The sequence below is a fragment of the Podarcis erhardii genome, assembly GCF_964252035.2.
Source record: "Podarcis erhardii genome assembly, chromosome: 3".
NCBI classification, from domain to species: Eukaryota; Metazoa; Chordata; class Lepidosauria; order Squamata; family Lacertidae; genus Podarcis; species Podarcis erhardii.
In genome coordinates, this window is record NC_138507.1 from 103,243,433 (window position 1) to 103,268,834 (window position 25,402).

The 25,402-nt window shown below is 41.6% G+C and overlaps 2 long non-coding RNA genes across 4 annotated transcripts in view; one reads left to right on the forward strand and one right to left on the reverse strand.

Annotated features, from left to right (window-relative positions):
- The first annotated feature begins 709 nt into the window (after positions 1-709).
- Positions 710-25,402, forward strand: part of LOC309338106 — a 46,859-nt gene continuing 22,166 nt past the window's right edge. The window contains exons 1-2 of one of the 3 annotated variants that reach the window (XR_014154712.1): positions 710-813; positions 2,982-3,051. This is a non-coding gene — a long non-coding RNA (uncharacterized lncRNA). Of the gene's footprint in view, positions 814-1,692; positions 1,932-2,978; positions 3,052-25,402 lie in introns of those variants that run through there. The other 2 variants (XR_014154713.1, XR_014154714.1) reach the window with 2 other exon arrangements.
- Positions 710-25,402, reverse strand: part of LOC309338131 — a 33,576-nt gene continuing 8,883 nt past the window's right edge. Inside the window, exons 2-4 of the long non-coding RNA XR_014154745.1 lie at positions 18,492-18,666; positions 17,646-17,815; positions 710-783 (exon numbers count right to left, since the gene is read on the reverse strand). This is a non-coding gene — a long non-coding RNA (uncharacterized lncRNA). The remainder of the gene's footprint in view (positions 784-17,645; positions 17,816-18,491; positions 18,667-25,402) is intronic.

Sequence of the window (25,402 nt, forward strand, 5' to 3'; positions counted from 1 at the left end):
TACTGCGGCTTCCTTCGCCGGGCCTCGGCCCAGCCAATCCCCCCCAGTACTCAAGGTCTGTAACTTCCTTAAAAAGGAAGAAGGAAAACAGGCTACACAAAGGTCTTGTTAGCACTTCCTATGCGAAATTAGCAGCTTTCTAAAAGGTACAACTCCAATTACCTCACATAGTGGGGACGCACACAAACCCAACAAAGACTCCAGTCTTGCAAGTGACATTCTGTCTTTCTAGAGTTACTTCCCTAATTAGGAGTGAAGAAGGCCTATTCTAGTGAGTGCATCTATTTACAGTGGGGCACAATGCTTTAACTTGAGCGTCTTTCTGAAAGACCAGTGTTAAAAAACACAAGTGCTCTTTTGGCAAAGCTGTCTATGGAGAAGCACCACATTCCTAACGGTTACACCCTCTACAGAAAAAAGAGAGAGAGAGATTGAGAGAGAGGGAGAGGGAGAGGGAGAGAGAAAAAAAAAAGTGCAGGTCCTTCTACCATCAACCCCCCCCCCCCACCGGTATTGTTCACACTTCAAGATTCGTTTTAGACAATAAAGCTTCTGCCCAGTGAGCGCTGGGAATTACAGTGGACAATGGAGGAGGCATTCTTAAGAGTGTCTAATGATGGGGGGGAAAAGAAAAATATTTATTGCTTTTGACAGTTTCACAAGGGGCAAAAATCCTTGTCATGGTTTAAAGTTTCCACAGCTGTTTGGAGGGGAGGGTGGCGCCTACGGACTGGAAACAGTTCGGCGTCTTTGTTTAGCAGGCCAAGCGCAAAAGGGGCCAAGCTGTGAAATTAAAGATGTAAGTTCATTAAGGTAAGAGAAATTGCGCCAGCGTTGTTGTTGGTACAGGTGTAAGCTGCGGGTCAAGATGGCCCCGACCTATTTGCATATTGCTTGCTTGACATGGGAAGAGACCTTTTTCTGAATCCATGTGTAGAGAGATATATAGGGAAAGGCTTTATTTCTATATTTCTATGTTTATATATATTTATTTAGCTCCTTCTTTTTTTCTATAGGCCCCTTTTCACTATAAAGGGCCTCAAAGAGGTTTACAAAACAAGCAACAGAATAAACACATGAGCCAAATAAGTAGGCGTTTAAAACAGAAGATACAGATATAGATAGGCACTTGTACCTTGGCAGATAGTGGTCTACATGCCATCCACTTTCACATTCTCGTTGAGGAATAGCAAGTTTGTCCTTGTTTCCAAATGCAACACATCTGCATTTGTTCAGGAACACATCCATCGATCCACCCATCATTCTTTTCCACCTCTGTTGCCTTTCCCATAGCCTAATTTAGATTGTAAGCGCCTTGTGGGAAGAGACCTGCCTATTATTTATTCGGCGTGTAAAAACTCTGTAAAAGCATCACATAGTTGCTTAAATAATTAATAGTGTTGTTGAAGACAATTAGGAAACAGACCCATTTGCACAGATGGGTTATCTATCTGTCTATTTGTGTCTATATGTCTTTCAGTCTATTTGTCTGTCTGTCTGTCAGTATCTATCATTTCCCCCACATGGTTTTATCACAGATTTTGACGGTGACACTTCCTTTGCTCTCTTATCTCTCATTAAAAGTTGTTTTGAAAATCCATAGTTCTTGCTGCAAATGAACCCAGATTATTAACAATTATTCCATGTGGGGCTTTGTTTTGTTTTGTCTTACTGTACCTCAGAAGACTGCAGCTTGTTAAGAGGAAGGTTGTTAAATGGTTCTGTTCTTCTCCACAAGGCTCATAGCAAGTGAAATTTTCTTTAAAAATTAATTTCAGAAAGGAACGTGATCACGCTCTGTAGCTGCAATGCTGCTGTAATGTTCATGCTGCCTATATGATCCATACCCAGGAGATAAAAGTAAAATCTGTGCCTAAACTCATCCAAATGGAAGGAACTGACAGCAAAGTCTCAAAGCATTCTTTTTAAAAGTAAGTCTCATTGAAACACAGAGTTGTGTTTGATTCTGAGGCTATAGATCACTTGCATGTGATGATGTCAGTGTGATATTTAATGTGCAATTAGGCTGTAAAGTTAATTTTAATGCTCATTTTCAAATAAGACAAGTAAGTCATTATCATTACATTTTGAGAGCTTTAGGCTGTAATCCCAAAAACACTTAACACAAAGTAAACCCCACGGATACAGCGGAACTTGCTTTTTTTTTGTAAACATGCAGAGAATTGATTGTGCTACATGTTTCATTTCTGGATAGAGAGAGAGGGAGCGCATCATGGATGCAGAACTGAGAGAGTATCTAATTTCATCATTTTGCGAAGCAGTGGTTTAGATAAATGACCTTTTGCACACAATTGTTTTGCAGAGGTCAATTTTTAAACTATTGTTCAGTTTTGTACCTGAGAAGAGAGTGCAGTTTAAAGCTGATGGGCTACTTTTCTGCAATTGCACCCATATTGTGATGCTGCATCGCCCTTGATAGAAAGAAACGGCTGTCTTGAGACAGTGGCATAGCCTGCTTGGAACACTAATGTCCACATATCTATCTGCCCGTTCTCTCATTCATTTTTTAGCGCGTGTGAGGAGCTTTTAAAAGGCAGACTTTTCTATAGCAAGGCTTCCTGATTCAGGCATTCTGCCTCTGTTTCGAAGCCAGGTCTGTTTTGGATAAGTGCTTCATTGTCTCTCATTCTGTCTTGGGCAGAATATTGAAATATTTATCTTGGATTGGGGGTCTAATTCTGCTCAGCAGACATCAGTCAAAAGTGTTCCATTGACTTGGGGTTGCAAGTTGATCTGTCCTGGGTTTTCTCCCCATTTATTTCTCTTGAGCAAGATGCCTTAGGAAAAAAAGGTGGATAATCTTCAGGAAGTGGGGAACAACAGCCTTGCTAATGCACAGGAGAATCTGCTGTTATCAAAGAGTGGTTTTTCTTCTTCTTCTTTTTGCTCAGACACAAAATAATTATTCTCTTTCTCCCTCCCCATCCTTCCCCCCCCCCTTTTTGGCAACAAACAAGCAGAGAAGCTGATGTCTTTGCAAAAGAGAACTGCGGCAGCGACTTGTAACCCTACCAGTCAATTTTTTAAAAGGTAGGCTTAACACTCTTTTTCATGTGTGAATAATGGATTCTGTTTTGCTACATAAAGAATTATTTGAAATGGTGCAGCCGAGTTAAAACATACATCCGTTTAAAACCAATTTAGCATTTGCATTCAGAGATATTTCAGATGCCCCATGTTTTATGCAGCTTTCCACTCCTTTTAGCAAAAGGTGAGCTCTCCAAATGATAATTTGGTGTATTTGAAAACATGCCCGTGGAATGGTGTGAGTCTCTTTATTGAGTTATTAACATTTCATATCTGTCCATATTGCTAGCACTTTCTTTCATGCTTTAACTATTTAACCGATCTGTTCTATTTTAAAATTTACAGCAGTGCTCAGAAGCATTAAATATCAGTTATTGTCAAAGGTTTGTGTTTGTATTTTGTTTCATTAAAAAAACAAACAACATGGAGATGCGCCTTTTACTAACAACTGCAGTCAAATAAATGACTAAGACCACCAAAATGTAACACACCAAATACTAATCACAAGTTTGCAGTAAAGAACACTACAAGTGGAAGTATCACAATACAGTACACTGTATTTGCAACTTGTAAAAAAAGCATAATCTGATGAGAGAGAATTTGCAATAAAGGAACTCTTATTACACAAATATATATTTATTCAAGAAAGAGAATATTGTTTACCTTGAGGTGTGTGCTTTTTATCCAGTATTAATTTACCCAGAAAAGGAGGAAAAATATATTTCCAAATGTATCAGAATGTTGAAGATGTTGCTATCAGTTATTCACCTAGCTGATATATAAATATAGGCTATTACTGCTTAGATGTAATTCCAAGTATAAGCTCAGCCCTGTGACGCTACCTCTATTTTAATATTTCTATTCAAGCAGATGTAAAAAATGACATTGAATGGGTAGACATATGCCCATGGACAACACAATATTTACAGATTCAGAGAATCTCACCCCATATAATTTTAGAAATATGTGCTGGTGTAGCTAAAATGGATAATTTTCGACAAACATCCCATTCTTAAAAAATATGTACCTGGAAGTAAGATTCCATTAATTTCAACTGAATTTAGGATCACAACCAAGGTAGTGTTTTAGAAATGCCTAAAAGTAGCCATTTCAAATACTCTTACATAATTGTATTAGACTTTTTAACAATATCATAATTCTTAATAAATTGTTATTTCCTAACAAACTTTAGGCTGGGTTTTTAAAAGTAACATCCATCCCCCCCCCGTCAATGTTGTTAACATAAAAACATTAATTTTATTTGCTCAAAATCGATAAGGTTTCTTTTTTACAATTGATGGAATTCAGTCTGAAACAATTTTTAAAAAATTGTTCCCTTGGGAAAATATATCAAACTTACAGACCAGTCCTAGAAGGAAAAACCACTTTGTCTATGACACTTACTTCCAAGTAAGTGTGCATAGAAAAGAAGTGCCCATTTCTGATTTCTTCTAAGTATAAAATTAATTCAATGCATGCAGTGACTAGGAGGGTGTATTTGCAGTGGATATTTGGTTTGGGGTATATAACTGAATGGCTGGGAAAAACTTTTAAATGCTAAATTATCACTGCTTTGCATATATGTATATATTTGTGCGCGTGTGTGGAAAATACTCTCATTAAAGAGGTGGACCACGAATCTGAAGAAAGTGTATGAAGTGTAGCATGCAAAACTAAAATGCACTTTCCAGGTAAATAAAATTGGAAAATGCTCTTACAAATTCTGCTGTGCTGCATTTTTTCTCCTGCCCTCTGCAGTTCTGAATTTCTTCTGCTCCTATTCTGAGGATTAGCAATTTAAGTTATGTATTAAACATATCTGGCAAGCTCAATCTAAGAGTCATTATACATGTTTTAATAGCAAAAAATGTGTCATTGCCAGACACAATTTTAATATTTCAAGATATGCTTCTTTCCCTTAATAGCCTGATTAGCAAATTTACTTGGAAGGGTAGTTTTAAGATGCATATTGTGGCCGGCAAAATAAATATTCAAGATACTTCCCCCCCACACCCCTTTTTTAAAAAAAGGTTTTTTATGCTTAAACAAATTTCTGCAAATCAGTGTGTATTTATTTATTTATTTAAAGTCTTTGCTAAGAATATGTACAAAAACTTTGCAATGTACACTATATTTCCAGTCCCTAATTTGAAGGCCCTGGATAGATTATTAGGCCTTGATCCATGAAAAACATATGTACTTATCATAAGTCATGGCATGCTGGCATGGTCTTGAATATTTGAAAAAAGAAAATAGATATATTTGCTTTTCCATAAGTAAATAAGGCATTTTCATCGTGAGCAAGATAACTGTGATGTCTTTGTGGTTTGGTGTTGTGCCCCACCTAAGAATTATTGGTTGTTTTTTTTACATGCCAGCTTCAAAAGATCCCTTTCCTATTGACCTGGGAAGTCACAACAGGGATCTGTCTATCTGTTCAACATCCCCACAGCTGTGAAAGATGTCATAGGTTAGACCAGGAATGGGAAACTGTTGATCCTCATGTGCTGTTGGACTCCAACTCCCATCAGCCTCATGAAGCATGGCCAATGGTTAGGGATAACAGGCGTTGTAGTCCAATAACATCTGGCAGTCATAAATTACCCCATCCCTAAGTTAGACCTAAACATTACTGCTAAAAATGGTCCCTTCGTGTTGACGTCAGCTCCAAAAATGTAGTCAATGCATAGTATCTGATGGCTTTACGTTGTCTATTTCCCTGCCCAACCAATGTGGATGAGGAAACTCACATGATGGTGAAGCTGTGTCAAGGAGATGTGTGGCAGAATAGAGAGGGAGAATATGGAGGTTGCTGTTTTCACCAGCATCACACTGGTGCATGCAATCTGTCTTTCTGGGTACATCAGTGGTCTCAGCTTTATCACTGTCAACACCCACCTTGATCTAGTATAAGGTGAAATTGGATTCCTGGTGGCTCTAGCTCACAGGTGTGGAAGATGAGTGGTAGAAAAGTCATGTTGCAACTTGCATGGCTACGAGGTTGTTAGAGAGACAGGATGGTTCTTTGGGTCTGGGTTTTTTTTCAGTCTAGAAAAATGGCAGGCAAGGGGGAGATATGATAGAGCTGCAAAAATCTGAGTATTGTGTGAAGGAAGTGGATATACAGAAGTGTTTCCTCCCACCTTTCTTTCTCACAACACTGGAACCTGGGTTCAGCCACAGAAAGTGAATGGTGAGAGATTTGGGACAGGCAGAAGGAAGTACTTCTTAACTTACCCCATAGTTAAACTATGGGGTTTGCTACCAATAAAATGTAGCGATAACCACCTATAAGGATGGCTGTAATAGGAGGGGAAAAACAAGTTCATGGAGCATAAAGTGATCAATAGCTACTAGTCATGATGGCTAAATATTACTTCCAGTGCTATAGGAAGTGATAACAGCAAACATCACTGAGAACACAACACCCCCCCCCACCAAGATGAGAATGACACAACAACAAAACAAGAACTGAAGGAAGTGAAAACAAGACTAACAGAACTACTGAAGGTGTTTAGTGACCTGACCTCCAAAGTGGAAATGCTAGAAAACAAGAACCAAATACAAGAAAGAATAATAGAGGAGTACCGAGAGAAAAACACACGTGTGAATAATAAGTTGGCTGAACTAGAAAGCCACCTGGAAAGAATAGAAACGGAAAACACAGAAATGAAAATCAAACAAGCAGACCTCGAAGATTGCGGTAGATGCTGCAACATCCACTTCTGCAACTTTCCTGAAAAAGTGGAGGAGAAAACCCCAGCAAACCTAATTGTTCGCTGGCTGAAAAATACTATCCCAAACCTGGCACTCAAGCTAGACGACCTGGGGAGGGCTCACAGAGCCCTAAAACCTATGCCGAACCCCCCCCCCAAGAGACATCATTGTAATAATAATAATAATAATAACTGTGTGCTTCACACCCTACAAAAAGAAAGGTATGGAACAACCGCAGAAACTCAACCAACCTTCGATACGGAGACAACCCAATATTGGCCTTACAATTTATCTCAGGACACCCTAAATCGGAGGAAAAGCCTACGCCCATGCACCCAGCGTCTCCAACAAGCAGGGATCAAGTACCGATGGGGCTTCCCCTTCTGCCTCATTGTAACAACTAACAGAACACAACACATGGCTACCAACATACCCAACATTGGCGTCACAAAGATGCTTAACACCGTCTCACTGACCACCCCCTATCGCAAACGACAGGGAGGACGGCCTGCCCCTGAACCAGGCCCTCCACACCAGCTGAGACTTAGAACCAACCGGCTAAACACCAGAAGGCCCAAAAACCCCCTAAAAACACCTATATGACTACATATAGGATACTCTCTATAATTTACCCCCAACTCTTTAACCCAAATCTAATCCTAATCCCACTAGTCCCCCACCCACAACACGCTAGGTCAGTGCAACCCATTGGTTCGTTAAACAACACAAAGTCGGGCCCACAGGTAAACTTTGCAAAGTCAGAAGCTATGTGCTTCAACACCCCTCCTCACACCCAAAAAGAACTCACTAATGTCACCAAAATAAAACTTTGCCACACCAAGTTCAGATACCTAGGGGTACAAATAACCAGAAACCTCAATAAATTGTACCTCCACAACTACAAGCCCCTGTGACAACAAATGAACAAAGACCTAAAGAGATGGAACAACATGAATTCCACTCTTTCAGGCAAAATAGCCATGACCAAAATGATCACCCTCCCAAAATTAACCTACCTATTCCAAACCCTCCCAATCTGGATTCCCCCAACCCAACTCCGCAGATGGCAGAGAAAACTACACTCTTTTATCTTTTCACATAAAAACCAAGAATAAGCCCCAAATACCTGCACCTCCCCACCTCAGAAGGAGGATGGGGAATCCCCAACATAGAAGCATATTACATTGCCAACCAAATACGCCATATAACCCCATATATACTAGAAGATGAGACAAAACAATGGATACACTTAGAGAGGAACACAATTGAAAATACCTACACCACAGCATACCCACTCCTACCAGACAAACTAAGGAAAATTCCCACAACACTTAACAGGTACACACAGACCATGCTCAAAACATGGAAAACAGAAATAGGCAAACTATCCCCAACCCCAACCCCAATAATTCCCCATGTGTAACACCCATTATTCCACCATGCAGCACAAAACCTCCAGATAAAAACCTGGCAAACCAAAGGCTTCTATCGCCTAATTGACTTCTATAAAAATAACAAACCTTTGTCAACACAAGAAATACAGGACAAACTAGAAGACACCCAAATGCCTTGGTTAGCACAACACCAATTACATGCCCTCTTAAACAACCCAGCAGTAAAATCAGCAGCAACTAGGCCCCTGACAACCTTCAAAACCTTCTCCTAACAACAAAGGGGCACGGTAAAGGGATGGTATCTGCAGTATACAAAATACTACTCCAAAATCCCACGAACCTCCTAGACACAATCAAAAAGCAATGGGAGGATGACATAGGCTATGAGATTAACCCCACTCAATGGACCAGAATGTGGTCTAACCCCCCCTTTAAATCCATATCAATGAAAAGAAAAGAATTCACTCTGAAACTCACCTACAGGTGGTTCCTTAAAACCCAGAAAACTATGTAAAATAACTAAGCAAGTATTAGCATTCACCCCAGAATTGACCCTACTAAACATCTTCCAAGACAATAATGCCCACAAAGAACTCATAACCCACCTACTTTCAGCAGCCAGAAACATCATAACCAGACACTGGAGAGACCTGTGAGAAGTAAGCATGGACCAATGGTACCAAATAGTATGGGAAACAGCCTTACTAGAAAAATTAACTAATAAACTAAAACTGACACGGGGACAAATAGAAGAAGATGCCTTCACTCCGGTATGGCTCCCCTTTATCACACACACAGCCCAACAAGACAATGACAAAAATCCACCAACAACATACAAATCAAGATGGCTAACCTGATCCAAAACACCCACCCACCCCACTCACACATGAAAACAAAGATCACCACAACCAATCACAAATAAACAACCACACCCTAGGCCAACCCCAACCTCTCTCACTACCAAAGGAACACAAGTGAATAGCAGAGAACCTGAAAAAGCAACGCTGACACAAAACCCCACATATATTAAGTAAAATAGAAATATCGCCACCCCACCCCCACTCACCTTTTCCCCCTCCACCTCTTTCCCCCTTTTCTTCCTAATGTCTCAACAAATGAAACTGATCTGTAAAAAATGTTACTTGAAAAAAAAGAGAGACATTGCACATACTTTTGTAAACCAAGAAAATCTTTAATAAAAATAAAATAAAATTGTGCTATAAATGTGTGAACCCTCCTGGAGATAATTTGTGGACTTGTACAGGAAAGAAGAAACCATCATTTGTAATCAATATCCAATTAATTCCCTAGGCTTAACAGTTTCCACCAATGATTAAGAAAACCTCCTGCACTAGAAATATTGTCTTCAGATAGCCCTACTGAGCCCAGGTTTTCTGTAGGACTGATCACTAGAATTATAGCAACTAAACACATGAATAATGCTGCATTCATCTGTCTGTCTGTCTGTCTGTCTGTCTATCAACTATCTATCTCCCATCAATTTATTAGTGATCTCCCCACCACCTACCACTGAATTTCTGTTCAGTTCGCATTTAATTAAAACTTTCTGAACAATATTGAAATAAAATAGAGGCCACCCTTCAAGAATTGTACTTTTAATAGATTTGCTGTTCAGTTCTCCAGCCAAATAAGGTGTGCAGACATGCCCGTACTAGGGTAAAGTATGCAAATAAATGCATAGGTTAGTGAAAATAACTCACAAAATGCATCACAGTAAGGGAAAATTGCTTTTCAAAAATGTGTGCCTTAGCCAAAACTGCATGAAAAGTATGTTCATTAGGGGGAATGTGCACAAAAATGTTTATAAATTTGTATTTGCAATTTAACCAAAATTCACAAATTCCTGCGGAAATGTTGAGAACTGAATTCAAGACTGGAAAAATTAGAAACAGGCATATTCGCCATTCCCTGCTCTTAACAAAAATAGTCAAGATTTTGAAATGTAGTACATGCCAGCAAATTAATTTTATTGTTTTATTCATTACTCAGATTGCTAAAACAGGGCAAATTACAGCGTAGAAAAATAAAATGGTGCCATCACACTCAAATAAGCAATGAAAGCAGGTAAAATATACGAAGGAAGAAATATTCAGAACCCCATGGAAATCAGAAAGTGCTTCCAGAGATATTTCAAAAAAATATATACTCAAGGGCCGCAAGACGAGGTTGAGATTAAACAATTTTTGGAAAGAAATGGACTAACAAAATTGTCACAAAAAAACAGATCAATCCTGAACAATAAAATAACACGAGAAGAGATTGAACAAGCCATTCAGAACATGCAATTGGGCAAATCTCCAGGGCCAGACGGCCTGACCTCCAAGTATTATAAGACATTAAAAGACTACCTGATCCAACCAATGATGGAGGTCTGCAACAAAATTATGGAGGGGAAGAGGGCGCCGGAATCGTGGAAGGAAGCTTTTATCACATTGATACCAAAACTGGAAACTGAAAAGACACAACTCAAGAACTATCGTCCCATTTCCCTTTTAAATGTGGATTACAAAATATTTGCAGATGTTTTGGCAAGCAGATTTAAAAGAGTTTTGAACGAGGTAATCCATAAAGACCAAGCAGGCTTTCTCCCAGGTAGACACATGTTTGCTAATACAAGGAACATTATTGACATTTTGGAACTTTTACAAACAGATATAAACACAAAAGCAGTGTTAATTTTTATAGATGCGGAGAAGGCCTTTGATAATATTTCTTGGAAATTTATGAAGGGAAATTTAAAAGAAATGGGAGTGGGACGAGGGTTTGAGAATGGGATTGATGCAATATATTCAGAACAAAAGGCCAAATTGATAGTTAACAATGTGGTTACAGAAGAGTTCAAAATTGAAAAAGGAACACGACAAGGCTGCCCGATTTCCCCTCTGTTATTTATTTCGGTTCTGGAGGTGCTCTTGAACATGATCAGAGGGGACCGGTTGGTGGAAGGGATTCGGGTCGGAGCGAAACAATACAAACTTAAAGCTTTTGCAGATGACCTAGTTTTGACCCTGCAGGAGCCAGAATCTAGTACGAAAAGAGTATTACAATTGATTCAGGACTTTGGTCGGGTGGCGGGATTTAAATTAAACAAACAGAAAACCAAGGTGTTGGGAAAAAAATTGACAGATACAGAGTCAGAACGGTTTCAGAGAGAAACAGAACTAACTGTTGTTAAAAAAGTAAAGTACCTAGGGGTAAACATAACAGCAAAAAATCTGAGTCTATTTAAGGATAATTATGAAAAATGTTGGTCTGAAATTAAGAGAGACTTGGACAGTTGGACAAAACTGAAGCTTTCTTTGTTAGGCCGAATTGCTGCTATTAAGATGAATGTATTGCCAAAAATGTTGTTTTTGTTTCAAACACTACAGATTGTGGACAAGACGGAGTGCTTCCGGAAGTGGCAGAAAGATATATCTAGATTTGTCTGGCAGGGCAAAAAGCCCAGAATTAAGTTTAAGATATTAACAGATGCGAAAGAAAGAGGGGGCTTTGCCCTGCCAGACTTAAAGTTGTACTATGAAGCCGCAGCTTTCTGCTGGCTAAAAGACTGGCTACTTCTCGAAGACACTGACGTACTGGACCTGGAAGGTTTTAACAATGCTTTTGGTTGGCATGCATACTTATGGTATGACAAGGTTAAGATCAATAAGGCCTTTAAGAACCATATTGTCAGGAAAGCAGTATTTAATGTCTGGACAAAATACAAAGACTTATTGGAAAATAAAACTCCAAGGTGGCTTTCATCTCTGGAAGCTAAGGCCCGAAAAAGACCCAATATGGAGGCCAAATGGCCAAAATATTGGGAAATATTAGAAAAAGATGGAGACAATTGGAAATTGCAGAGTTTGGAGAAAATGAAGGACAAAGTGCGAGACTGGTTACATTATGCTCAGATTAAAGAAGTTTTTAAAAATGACAAAAAGTTAGGGTTCCAGGTGGAGAAATCGAAGTTAGAAACAGAATTGTTAGAACCAAAGACTAAGGTACTATCTAGAATGTATAACATGCTGTTAAAATGGAACACACAAGACGAAACGGTTAAATCGGCTATGATAAAGTGGGCACAGGACATTGGGCATAACATTATGTTCGAGGACTGGGAAAGGTTATGGACCACTGGGCTGAACTTCACTGCATGTAATGCTCTGAAGGAAAATGTAATGAAAATGATATATAGATGGTACATGACTCCAGTTAAACTTGCCAAAATATACCATTCGTCTGATAATAAATGTTGGAAATGTAAAGAAAATGAAGGAACATTCTTTCACCTCTGGTGGACATGCCCTAAGGTGAAGGCCTTCTGGGAAATTATATATAATGAGCTGAAAAAGGTATTTAAGTATACCTTCACTAAGAAACCAGAGGCCTTCCTTTTGGGTATTGTCGGCCAGAAGGTGCTAAAGAAGGACCGAACATTTTTTATGTATGCAACAACGGCAGCAAGGATACTCATCGCAAAAAACTGGAAAACTCAAGATCTACCCACACTGGAAGAGTGGCAGATGCAGCTGATGGACTATATGCAACTGGCCGAGATGACTGGCAGAATCTGAGACCTGGGAGAAGAGAGGATTGAGGAAGACTGGAAGAAATTTAAGATGTATTTACAAAAACATTGTAATTTGGTTGAATGTTAAGAAGGATGCTAGATTATAAAAAATTGGCCACCACTAAATTAGATTTTGAATTTGATGACAAGTGAGATTAAAGAAAACATAAATTTTATGGAGAATTGCTAGATTATACTTAAATGAGTGGATATAAGATCGTAAACAAGTTGATAATTTGCTTGGAAAAACCTTTTAACGATGTAAATGGGAGCGGTAGACGTGAGGGAGTCCAAAGAAGTGATGAAACTACGTTGTGATAGAAGTAAGATTGTTTATTATTGGTGCATTTGTATTTAAAAACTCTAATAAATATTTATAAAAAAAAAAGAAAGCAGGTAAAATATAACAAATGAAGTTATCATCTATAGCTCTGGACTGTCATAAAACTTTGACAGAGAGTCCCATCAATGCCATCAGACTCCTGCAAAGGCAGAGGTATGTTTTCATTTGGCACCTGAAGGTGTGTCAGATGCAGTTGCCAAACAAGGCCGTGCCTTGTTTACAGGTAAAGTTTACAGGTTGGCAATGTTCTTAGGCAATCTGGTAAATAGTATGTACAGTGTACACCAATGTACAATGAGACATTGGTCATCTCTGCTGTATTGAATGGATGCAGCAGATCCTGTGTTGTAAGTGTTTTTCAGTGAAATGAATGCAGCTTAGTCATAGGTTCAGGGTGGGGAAACTCCTCCTCATTTGGCACTCTGTTTGGTCCCCAGGCTGCCCCCTGACTTTCCAGACCCCAGCCTACTATACAAAGGTAAAATTAACATTCATTGCTCCATCCACTTTGCCTCTGGCTCTGTCAGGATCCTAGAGCCCTCCCAGCTCCTTCGCAAAGCTGGGAAGGTGCTAACTAGACTTAGGGGAGGAGGTGGGACCACCTTGTGCTATGGGATTGTAGGTGATCAGAACACGAGTCAGCCGTGTGGTATGACTGCAAAAAGGATGGGCAAAATTTTAGGCTGCATCAATAGACGCAGAATTAATGGAACTTTGTTCTGCACTAGCGATATATCATCTGAAGTACAGTGTCCAATTCTGGATCTTGCAGTTTGAATTCTTCTGTGCAAAGTTTGTAAACTGCGGGTGAGGAACCTCTGGCCTGACACAGATCCCAATTTGGCCTTTCCCCCAAACCACACCCACCTACCCTATACCTGACGTCTTATGTGATGTCATGTGTGATGCAGGGAGAGACACTCAATCACAGAGTCGATCCATGCAGAGAGTAGCTTTGCCAGCCCTATGTTTGGTGCTTTGCCAAGCAAAGGGCCGGCAAAACCCCATGCGCTACCGTTCCCAAGTGCCTGGCAGCCAACTGGCTATTGAGTCCTTGGGAAGTGCTGCGCAAGGGACACCTGGGTGGGACAAACCGCCTGTCAGTCATCTGACATAACGATGCCTGGTGATTGACAAGAGGGTTGTCCAGCCCACCTGTCAGCACCAGCCTATGGGGGGGGGGGTGAGGACAGATAGCGATCTGGCCCATCAGGCCAAAAAAGGTTCCTTGATCTGGACAAACTGGAACAGTTTCAGAGGAGTACAATGGAGGTGGTCGGTGGGGAGAAAGTCCCATGAGAGGAAAGCTAGAGGAACCAGGTATGCTTAGCCTGGAAAAGAGAAGAGTGAAGTTCAGGTCAATTCTGTGTCCAGGGCAGCTGTTTACCAGCTCCATCTGGTACGCAGGCTGAGACCCTATCTGCCCACGGATTGTCTCGCCAGAGTGGTGCATGCTATGTTATCTCTCGCTTGGACTACTGCAACGCGCTCTATGTGGGGCTACCTTTGAAGGTGACCCGGAAACTACAACTAATCCAGAATGCGGCAGCTAGACTGGTGACTGGGGGCGGCTGCCGAGACCACATAACACCGGTCTTGAAAGACCACAACAGACCAGGCAATTATTCTTTATCACTTAGCCCGGAAATACTCGACACCTCGACGGGGCCAACTTTGCGCAGCTTTCATAGATTTGAAAGCTGCGTTTGATAGTATTCCGAGGAAATTACTATGGGATAAACTTGCCAGTTGGGGAATAGATAGAAGGCTCCTGTGGCTTATCTCCCAACTTCATGCCGGGTCCGTGGCCAGGGTGAGATTATCCCTTGCTGGAGACCTGACTAACCCAGTGCCAATAAATAAGGGTGTACGCCAGGGTTGTATTTTAGCACCGCTTCTTTTTAACTTATTTATCAGTGATATGAGGAACCCGTTAGCCGTCTCACAAAAATTTATCCATTCCCCGCGTATAGCAGAGTACCGTTGTCCTTTACTTCTCTACGCAGATGATGCGGTACTACTCTCTTACTCCAGAGTGGGTTTAAGGAGGGCACTAAAGATTTTTGCGACATATTGCCATTCTAATCATCTGTCTATCAACCACACCAAGTCCAAAGTACTGATATTTTCAAGGAGTCGCAAACTTTATTCATGGAAACTGGAGGGCACGAAAATCGAACAAGTACACAAATTCAAATATTTAGGAATTTATTTTCAATATAATTTAGGGTGGAAAGCGCACGTTGAATATCTTCAAAACAAGACAAAAGCCTTATCACACTCTCTCCTTCGTTTTTTCTACTCTGAGGGGGCCTTATTCATCCCTGCGGCCTTGAAAGTATATAGCATCAAAGTGATGGCCACAATGGCCTATGCTGCACCTTTATGGGCTGCCTTTGCAAACCTCTCACCTTTAGAGTCACTTCAAAGCCAATTCTTACGCCGACTTTTAAAATTACCAACATACGTAAGTAATGCGGCTATTCGCTTAGAAATGAAGATCCCCTCAGTGGAGTTAGTTATATGGAGGAGAGTTTTGATTTATTGGATATCTCTATGGCATAAACTCCCGAACCACTATCTCATTCAATGCATGTGGCGAGATGACTTCACAAATTTGTGGTCAGGAAAAATCCATGCCAAATTGCTGTCCTATGAGATCTCGCCCACTGAATTGCTCAAACTGGATCTAAATGTGGCAAAAAGGTGTATAAATCAAAGGCTGGATGATGCGGAGCTATACCAAAATTTCGTAGCTGGTGGTGGAGCCTGCTCGCCGTTAAATTTCGGCATAACCCCTATCTACCGCGCTCCGTCCTACTTAACATCGCTTATGGCCGCGTCTCACCGATATGCCTTCATTAGAGCTAGGTTCAATGTCTTTCCAACAAATGTGCTGAGACATAGATTCACTAAGGGCCAAGTCCCTTCAATGTGTGCTTGTGAAATGAAAACATCGGAATCTCTACATCATGTTATGTTTATCTGCCCTTTGTACAGTTCAGCCCGTGCTAGTATACTAAACCCCATAATCCAGCCTATGGCTGACAAACCAGTAGACCTACAGCTTGCCTGGGTTCTTCAAGATGTGGATCCTTATATTACCCTACAGGTTGCTAAATTCCTAACAGCCGTCCTCTTGTACAAGAGATGGAATAGAATGTTGGCTGATTATTGATAGTTGTAAGGGTTTTCTGTGGTGACAGCAGATGTTGATTTTGGTGTGGTGCCAGAATCTTAGTCTTAATCTTGAGCTTTTCTTGTGAATGGCTAATGTCTGTCCTTGAGAGTTGTGAACTGTGTTGTATTGCTTGTGGCTTGTACGAGTCCGCTGTTTTATTTGATTTGTTTTGTTGTGTTGTGTTTCATGATGGGCGTAAAGCCGAATAAACATTTTGATTTGCCTGGTGACTGGGAGCGACCACCGAGACCACATAACACTGGTCTTGAAAGACCTACATTGGCTTCCAGTACATTTCCGAGCACAATTCAAAGTGTTGGTGCTGACCTTTAAAGCCCTAAACGGCCTCACCCAGTATATGTGAAGGAGCATCTCCACCCCTTTCATTCAGCCCTGACACAGAGGTCCAGTGCCGAGGGCCTTCTGGCAGTTCCCTCATTGCGAGATGCCAAGTTACAGGGAACCAGGCAGAAGGCCTTCTTGGTAGTGGCACCCACCCTGTGGAACGCCCTCCCACTAGATGTCAAAGAGAACAACAACTACCACACTTTTAGAAGACATCTGAAGGCAGCCCTGTTTAGGGAAGCTTTTAATGTTTGATGGACTATTCTATTTTAATATTTTGTTGAAAGCTGCCCAGAGTGGCTGGGGAAACCCAGCCAGATGGGCGGGGTATAATAATAATAATAATAATAATAATAATAATATATTATTATTATTATTATTATTATTATTATTATTATTATTAATACACTGGGTTGAAGAAAAACCTAGTCATAATCAGTGCAGACCCATTGAAATAATTGGGGAGGGGCTATAGCTCAGTTGTCCCAGGTTCAGTCCCTGGCACTGCAAGGTGGGGTTGGGAGAGACCCATGCCAGCACTGGGGTGCCTGCCTGACTTCTGCCTGGAGGGTGTGTGTACTGTGCCCCATTGGGGTAGTGGTCATGGAAATACTCGGGGGGGGGCATAAAAATGGGGGGGCCAAGGAAGGTCAGTTGGCAGGGAGTAAGAAATGTCCCTATTTTCATCTGAGGAATGTTGGGAAGTATGTCTATTAAAGGCATGGGGCAGGCACCTATTAATAGTCCGTGAGGGGTATCCAATGTTGATCGGACCCAAAGCAGATCCATTGAAACCAATGGACTTTGGTGCATTGAGTTCAAGGGGCCTACTCTGATGTTGTTGGTTATTATTGAATAGTACCATGGAATGGGTACCGTAAATTCTTAGAATTTGTTCGAAATCTACAGTATTTCTTTCTGAGGTTGGCCTTCAAATGCACAAATCATATGCAGTCTTTAGCAGGAGAATGATTATAGCCGTAATGGAAATTCTCAGTGTGGATTTGAACGTTATTGATGTCTGAGTGACAAAATACTTACATATAGCATGTGCCTATGGAGTTGCCTGCGTGATCTCTGAATCCAGACTGCAGAACTGAAAACAATCAGAAAGGAGCCCTTTCTTCATGACGTACTGTTTGCTGTGTTAAGTGTTGGCTTATTTATGTGGAGTTTGGAAAATCTGCCATCGAGCAAGGGCCATCCATCAGCTAAGGAAATGAAAAGGCATTTGGGAATTGGAATTATAAGGACACAGAAAGAGACACGCACAGAGAGAAATAGACAGGAGCCAGTCTCTTCTAAGTTCTTAGTTTGGGCACCAAGTTAAGACACAAAAGCATTTGCAACAACATTGTGGGAAGAAAGAATAAAAGCGAGGCTGTACAGCCATTAAGGCAATTAAGGAAAGATTAAGGTTGCTTTTTGTTGAAAGACCCATTAATCAATAGGCCAGAATTCACAGCATGTTGCAAAACATAAGTCTACAAAAAAAAAAGAAGGAAAAAAAGGAAGAGGGGGCAGGGTGGGGGCACAGACCAAACCACTGGCCCCAATTCAGAGTTCCTCTTGAGAAGCAGTGGGCTGTGTATAAGCTGCTGCCTTCAAGGATCAGCTCTGATAATACTGATCACCTCTCTCTCTCTCTCTCTCTCTCTCTCTCTCTCTCTCTCTAGGCAAGAGTGTGGCAGTAGGGATACCTGAAGCCACACATGCACACCCAAAGGAGATAAGAATTTAATGCTACCAATTAGTGCTATGACGAATCTTGCGCCTTCAGTTTTCCAGATGATTTTTTGTCCCATGTGAAAGAGGCTGGATTCCTCTTGTCTCTGCCTCTTTTTCAGGAGGCTTGAGAAATTCACAAAATTTGCAGTTTACACTTGCCTTACACATGACGTGGCCAAGCGGGTGTGGGTAAGTGAACAGCCTCTTTCATTGTGCAATTATTTCTTGGCACTCTGCAATCTTCCCAGCCCACACTTCCTAAAAGCTCCATGATGTCCATGTTCGCTGCGCTTTCTGGTGAGTGCAGGCACTTTGGAAGGCTGAAGGGTGCAGACTGCAAGAGTGTGGACGGGCAGAATGCACTCACAAAAGGTTAGACAAACCAAAATGCTTGTTTACAAAGCTATTGCACTACCAACCTTACTGTATGCTTGTGAAACATGGACCACTTACAGACGCCATCTCCTACTTCTCGAAAGATTCCATCAACAGTGTCTCTGAAATTTTTTACACATCACTTGGGAATACAGGTGAACTAATACCAATAATACTAATACTGGAAAAAGCAAAGATCACCAGTGTTGAAGCAATGATTCTTCAACATCAACTTTGTTGGACTGGTCATGTTGTTTGGATGCCTGATTATCATCTTCCAATGCAACTACTCTATTTCAAACTTAAAAATGGAAAGCGTAATGCTGGTGGTCAACAAAAGAGGTTTAAAGACAAGGCAAATTTTTTAAAATGTAGTATGTGTACCAACAATTAGGAAACACTGGCCTGTGATCACTCAAGTTGGAGAACAGCTTTACGAAAGGTGTCATGGGCTTTGAAGACACTCGAACTCAGGACACAAGGGAGAAATGTGCTAAGAGGAAAGGCACGCTTGGCAAATCCACACCGTGATCAACTCCTGCCCAGAAACCAATGTCCCCACTGGGGAAGGATGTGTGGGTCCAGAATTGGCCTCCACAGTCACTTATGGACTCATTGTTAAAACCGTGTTTATGGAAGACAATCTTACTCGGCTATGAGTGATCAAGAAAGAAAGAAAGAAAGAAAGAAAGAAAGAAAGAAAGAAAGAAAGAAAGAAAGAAAAGACACTGGTCACCTGGGAAGTAAGGCAAATGTGATAAAAAGCCAACATCCCACTCATTATTCGCTTGGATAATTTTCTAACTAAGTTTACTTTCTCATTCATTGAGGATAAATGGTCTGGGAAACATCTTGGCACATCGCTAGGACAAAGTTTGTGTTTAGAGGTTCCGTGGGCATTGGATGCATCATCCTTCTATGTGAACTGTTTTTCCCCATGAGGGATTGCAATGTATGAAAGCAGTAACTAAATATATCTTAAGCCAAATGATGTGGAGGCGTCGTAGTGAAAATTCCTGTTGTTTTGCATAAATCAAAGGTCTCTGTAAACAGGCAGGTTTTCAGCACGCACTGAAACTGCACAATCATTGGCACATGTCTTCTTTTTAAACACGTGCACTGTAAACCTATACCCATAGGGACCGCCTCTCCTGGTATGCCCCACAGAGAAACCTACGGTCTGCAAATAATAACATCCTCAAGGTCCCAGGCCTCAGAGAGGTTAGGCTGGCCTCAACTAGAGCCAGGGCCTTCTCGGCTGCGGCTCCAATCTGGTGGAACGCTCTGTCACAAGAGACTAGGGCCCTGCGGGACCTGACATCCTTCCGCAGGGCCTGCAAGACAGAGTTGTTCCACCAGGCCTTTGGTCAGGGCGCAGCCTGACTCCCTCCTCTGGCAACCTGCTTAGAATCTTGCTTAATTAGTTGCCATTAATTTGATTTTAATTGATTTTTATAATGTAATATTTTTAGAATGTGTGAATATCTGATGGTTTGATTGTTGATTGTTGTTAGCCGCCCTGAGCCCGGCTTCGGCTGGGGAGGGCGGGATATAAATAAAATTTATTATTATTATTATTATTATTATCTACCTGGGAGTAAGCCCCTTGGAATTCAGAGAGACTTACTATGCCCAACATGCCTGTCTCTGCCCCTCCCTCTTCTGGTCCTGGGAGACTAGGGGGAGGAGAGATGGTCACAGCCAGAGGGGGAGACACCCTGGCTTTGTCACCAACCTGACTCATCTCTGCCTCTTGGCCTCCCTCTTCTCCGGCTTCCGCCTCTGCTTCTGATTTGGGATTTCTCTCTGCCATAGACTCTCCCTGCTCAACACGCCCTGTTACCTCTTCAGCTTCTGACACCTCCTCCTCCCAGGCTTCTCCTTCTGACCACTTGTCATAGTCCCACCACCAGTCCCCTGGCTCTGAGTCTTCTTCCCATGGGGGTTCCCCAGCTGGTGCCTCCCACTTTTCCTCTGTGTCCAGCCAGTCTACAACAGGAAGGAAGACAGTTTCCAGCTATTCCTCTTCCCTCTGGAGCCTGCCACGTCCACCCAAATCTGCTCCAAGGGGTCCTTCAACCCTCCAGATCAGATTTTGGGGAGATGAGGTGCTATGGAGGGTGGGGAGTGCTGAAAATTGCCTTGCTTGGTATTCGGCTGACTGATACTTTTCGTCAGCACAGTGGTGCCACTTGAATCCCCCTGATATTTCCTTTTTAACTCTGATTTGTGGGAGAATATTTAGTTATTGAATTAATACATCTACTTGAAAAAACCTATTTGACTCTACCCAAGAGCAAGTCCTGCTATGATGATGATTCACAGAAGGGCCATTTCCACAGTAGGCCTTTGACTCTGGAACAAGCTTCCCTCAAAGGCGTATCTGTCTCTCACATTATCGAGTTCTTTCAGGCACCAACTCAAAACATTTTATCTATCCAGGCTTTTGCAGTTCAATAAATAGAAGATGAACTCCTAATTAGCACTGTTTGTACTCCTTTTTAATACTTTGGTACTAAATTTTTAGTGCCTATGTGTTTTTAGCTGTGTTTTTAAATGTTTGGTGTACATTGCCTCAGTGGCATAGCTATTAACATGAGTTTGACCAAATTGCGGGACGCAGTTGAAGACAAGAGTGCCTGGTGTGCTATGGTCCATGGGGTCACGAAGAGTCGGACATGACTAAACGACTAAACAACAACAACAACAACAACAACAACAACAACACACACATACATAATTTTATTTGAATGCTGCCTTTCCACAGTTCAAACCATACTCAAGGCAGCTTACAACATGTAAAAAACACATAACATAACAAAAGTAGTCATAAACAAGAAACAAAACATTAAAAAATATAAAACCAAACCAAGCTGAACAATTTCTACATAAATTGCAACAAAATCTAAAATAAAGATGCAAAAAACAAAAACAAAAATCCCAAACAACATTCCAGTCCAAAAGTCTGTTCAGCATCCTCAGCTTTTGTAGCTGGAGTCAGTCAGTGCTCCATCCTCCTACCCAAGTGGAAAGATGCCTGCAAGGCAGGGAGCAGGTCTTTCAGGCCAAGGTGGTAATCCAACTACCTTATACTGAGCCCAGATCATCGGTCCATTTAGCTAAGTGTTGTTGACTCTGACTAGCAGCTACTCTCCACAGTCTGAAGCAGGTGCTTTCCCCATCCTGACCTAGAGATTACATGGTTTGAACATGGGACCTTCTACATGCAAATAAGCCCAAAGTTGATAATAAGCGAGATCATGGCTCAGGTGGGATTAGAACCATGGCCTTTCCTGTTCACAGCCACTGCATCATCTGGCTGCGTGAAACTAACTCTCCTATTTGCTCCACACCAATCGCCTGCCCAATCAGAGAACTCTCCTATTGCTTCTGAAATGTGCTCCGGCTAGGGATCTGGTGATCTTCCAGGGGAAGTGAGGTTTCACAGAATGGAAGCTGCTACAAAGACCACTTCTGTTAAGAGCAGCTGTTAGTTTCTGCTGCTAATCCTAGCGCCTCCCGTTTTTCCAGCGGCTACCAATCAACCTGTTGTATACCACAGACTGAGGTTTTTGCCTTGTTATTTATTTTGCTTCTTGCTGGGAATGAGGTAGCCCTTTCCAACGAAAATATTCTTAAGGCTGCAACAACCGTGGCGTGAGCCCCACTAAAAATTCGGCACAATTTATTTCTGAGGCATAAAGTCGAGCTGCACAAATTATGAGTTGCAAGAGGATCAAAAGCAATCCTGATCTGAACTACCAAAACTAATATTAAGACTCATATTAAGGAGCCAATAAAATAGGATATGTGGCCATCCTGTTCTGAAAGGTCTCCTCCAACCCCCAGGGGGGACAATAGAGAGAAAGAGAGAGAGGACGTACAGAGGAAGGAAGAGGTAGGAAAGGTCATTGAATCATAGAATTGTAGAGTTGGAAGGAACCCCAAAGGTAATCTAATCCAACCCCCAGCAAGGTCTGTTCATTCACAAAAGGGAAGTTAGGATCCAAACCTTTCTCTTCTTTCAAAACAAAATAAAAAAATTCCTTCCAGTAGGACCTTAAAGACCAACTAAGTTTCTCTTCTTTGCCAGTCTTATGACACGCTTGCTGATGGCCATTTATTTCCCAGCAACTTGTCTTCTGGAGTGACAAGAAAGGAAACCCTTTGCTATGCACAGGCATCCCCAAACTCGGCCCTCTAGCTGTTTTGGGACTACAACTCCCATCATCCCTAGCTAACAGGACCAGTGGTCAGGGATGATGGGAACTGTAGTCCCAAAACAGCTGGAGGGCCGAATTTGGGGATGCCTGGCTATGCACTTCCTATCTTCAGCTGGGCATTCCAATAGGAAGGGAGGCCGGTTGTTAATTCAGATTGCTGCTCTTCCTTTGAGCAAGTAATTGAAATAAGTTTCACCAACCAGCTACTCAGGCATATCTACCCAGTCATACCCATTGCAAAAGAAGAAGAAGAAGAAGAAGAAGAAGAAGAAGAAGAAGAAGAAGAAGAAGAAGAAGAAAAAGCCATCATGGCTATCAGTGAGATGGTGTAATTGAGAATCACTGGCTTTGCAAGATGCCTTCAGGCTCCTATTTTGGGGTGGAAATGGGGAAGATGGTGTCTTAATATGCTAATTAAGAAAGGGAACAGAGTGGGAGGGCAAGCTGCACATGTTAAAACCTGCACCTGAAATAATTGGAAATTGGCTTAAAGTGGAGGCGTGTAACCTGATTGATTTGCCAGCTCCAGGGCACGTTGCTTCATCTTTGGAGTCAGGGTCATCATGCAATCCCTAATGTAACAGATGTAGTTTGAGAGGGAGCCGTCACTGTCGGGATGGAGCTGACAGCTCAAGCGTTTGCAGAGACGACTGCAACACGGCCAAGGGAATAATTATTTGGGAATGCCTTCGGGTTTGTGATTTTTACACAAGGCAGAAAACATTCTGCACCCTACACCAAGATGCCTGGAGTGTGTTGGAAGGATTGGTTTTTTTTAATCACCTGAAAGCAATTGTTTTGGATGTTTCAAGATGGAAGATGGGTCAAAAACAGAGGGAGGTCTTGTACTGAGGCTAAAATAAGCTAGGAATATCCTTCCACTCATAATGCCAACAACCTCTTGTGTCACAAGTTCCATGGAGGCAGTAAGTTGTTTTTGTTATTTTTACCCATAATGTTTTAAGTTGCAAATGAAGGGGCTAATATTTTTTTTTAATGTATCTGGTTGTTGTTTTAAATCAGGGGTGTAGAAGCTGTGGATCCCCAGATGTGGCTGGACTCAAACTCCCATCAGCCAGCGTGGTCCATAGTCAAGCATGATGGGATTTGTAGCCTAACATCTGAGGAGTCAGGTCTTCTCATCCCTGTTTTTCAAAAGCACAACATTTGTCCCTTCATCCTGTTAACTCTAGTCTTTCACCCATACTTTTTTCTAACAGTGGTTTGAAACCACAATAGTTTCCCTAACAATATCCTAAAGCACCCCAGAAAGATGGGCATCTAATCTTTTTCTGAAAAGCTGCAAGGCTGGCTTCCTTAGGAACCTTGTCTGTGGGAAGGGGAAAGTGATGGAATTGGAATGAAAATCTAAACAACAGAGGAGGATGGCTAGGTTGCCTGGTGGTGGTGGGAGGAAACAGAGATAAATAATGTAATTTATTTTTTAGTTGTATCTGGACAGAGGTCCCTGGACCGCAAAGGGGATGGAAACCATCTTGTCTACTCGCCATGGCAAAGATGTGTATTCTTGAAGGCCATTCTAATTATCTGCTTGGTAAATTTATAGGCTCCCACTGTTCAGTATAAAGGTATACCCTCCAACATTTCTCCAATGAAAATATGGACACCCTATTCAACAACAACAACAATTTTATTATTTATACCCCACCCATCTGACTGGTTGCCCCAGCCACTCGAGGTCGCTTCCAACATATATAAAAGCATAATAAAACATTTTTTAAAAAACCTCCCCTATACAGGGCTGCCTTCTGTTGTCTTCTAAAGGTTGTATAGTTACTTATTTCCTTAGCTAGCGGAATCGGATAACTCCATGCTCTCCATCATTTCTCCAATGAAAATAGGAATAGTGGGACATTCTGGGATCGAATCAGAAACCAGGATGGCTTCTGTAAATCTGGGACTGTCCTTGGAAAATAGGGACACTTGGAGGGTCTGAGAAGACGGCAAGAATAGAGATACCATCAAATTCATCCTTAAAATAATGAAGGGCAGCTGCTCATAAGAAGTTGTCAAAACCCAACAGTGAACTCAGATCTCTATCCTCATTCCAGGAAAGCAAGAGGCATAGGAGCTGACTCTTAGGGGTTGAGGGGTCTTCTGCTCCCCCAATAAAATATTTGAGGGCCCCAGCCCCCCCAAAGTTAGTGGGTACTGCCATTCATGTATGCCACATCATGTGATTGATTATGTGGGACGGGGCTTACCTGCCCCCCCTTATTTTATTCAAGTTTTATATATGCTGGGAGCTGCCCAGAGTGGCTGGGGAAACCCAGCCAGATGGGTGGGGTGTAACTAATAAAATTGTTGTTGTTGTTGTTGTTGTTGTTGTTAGGCACCCCGGCAACTCTGATAAGCCTTATCAAAGTTCAAGGACACATCCCAGCCAAGCAAAAATACAGAGGATGTGAAGCAGGGCCAATTGAAGGCATGACTGGGGAGGGGGTGTGGCCT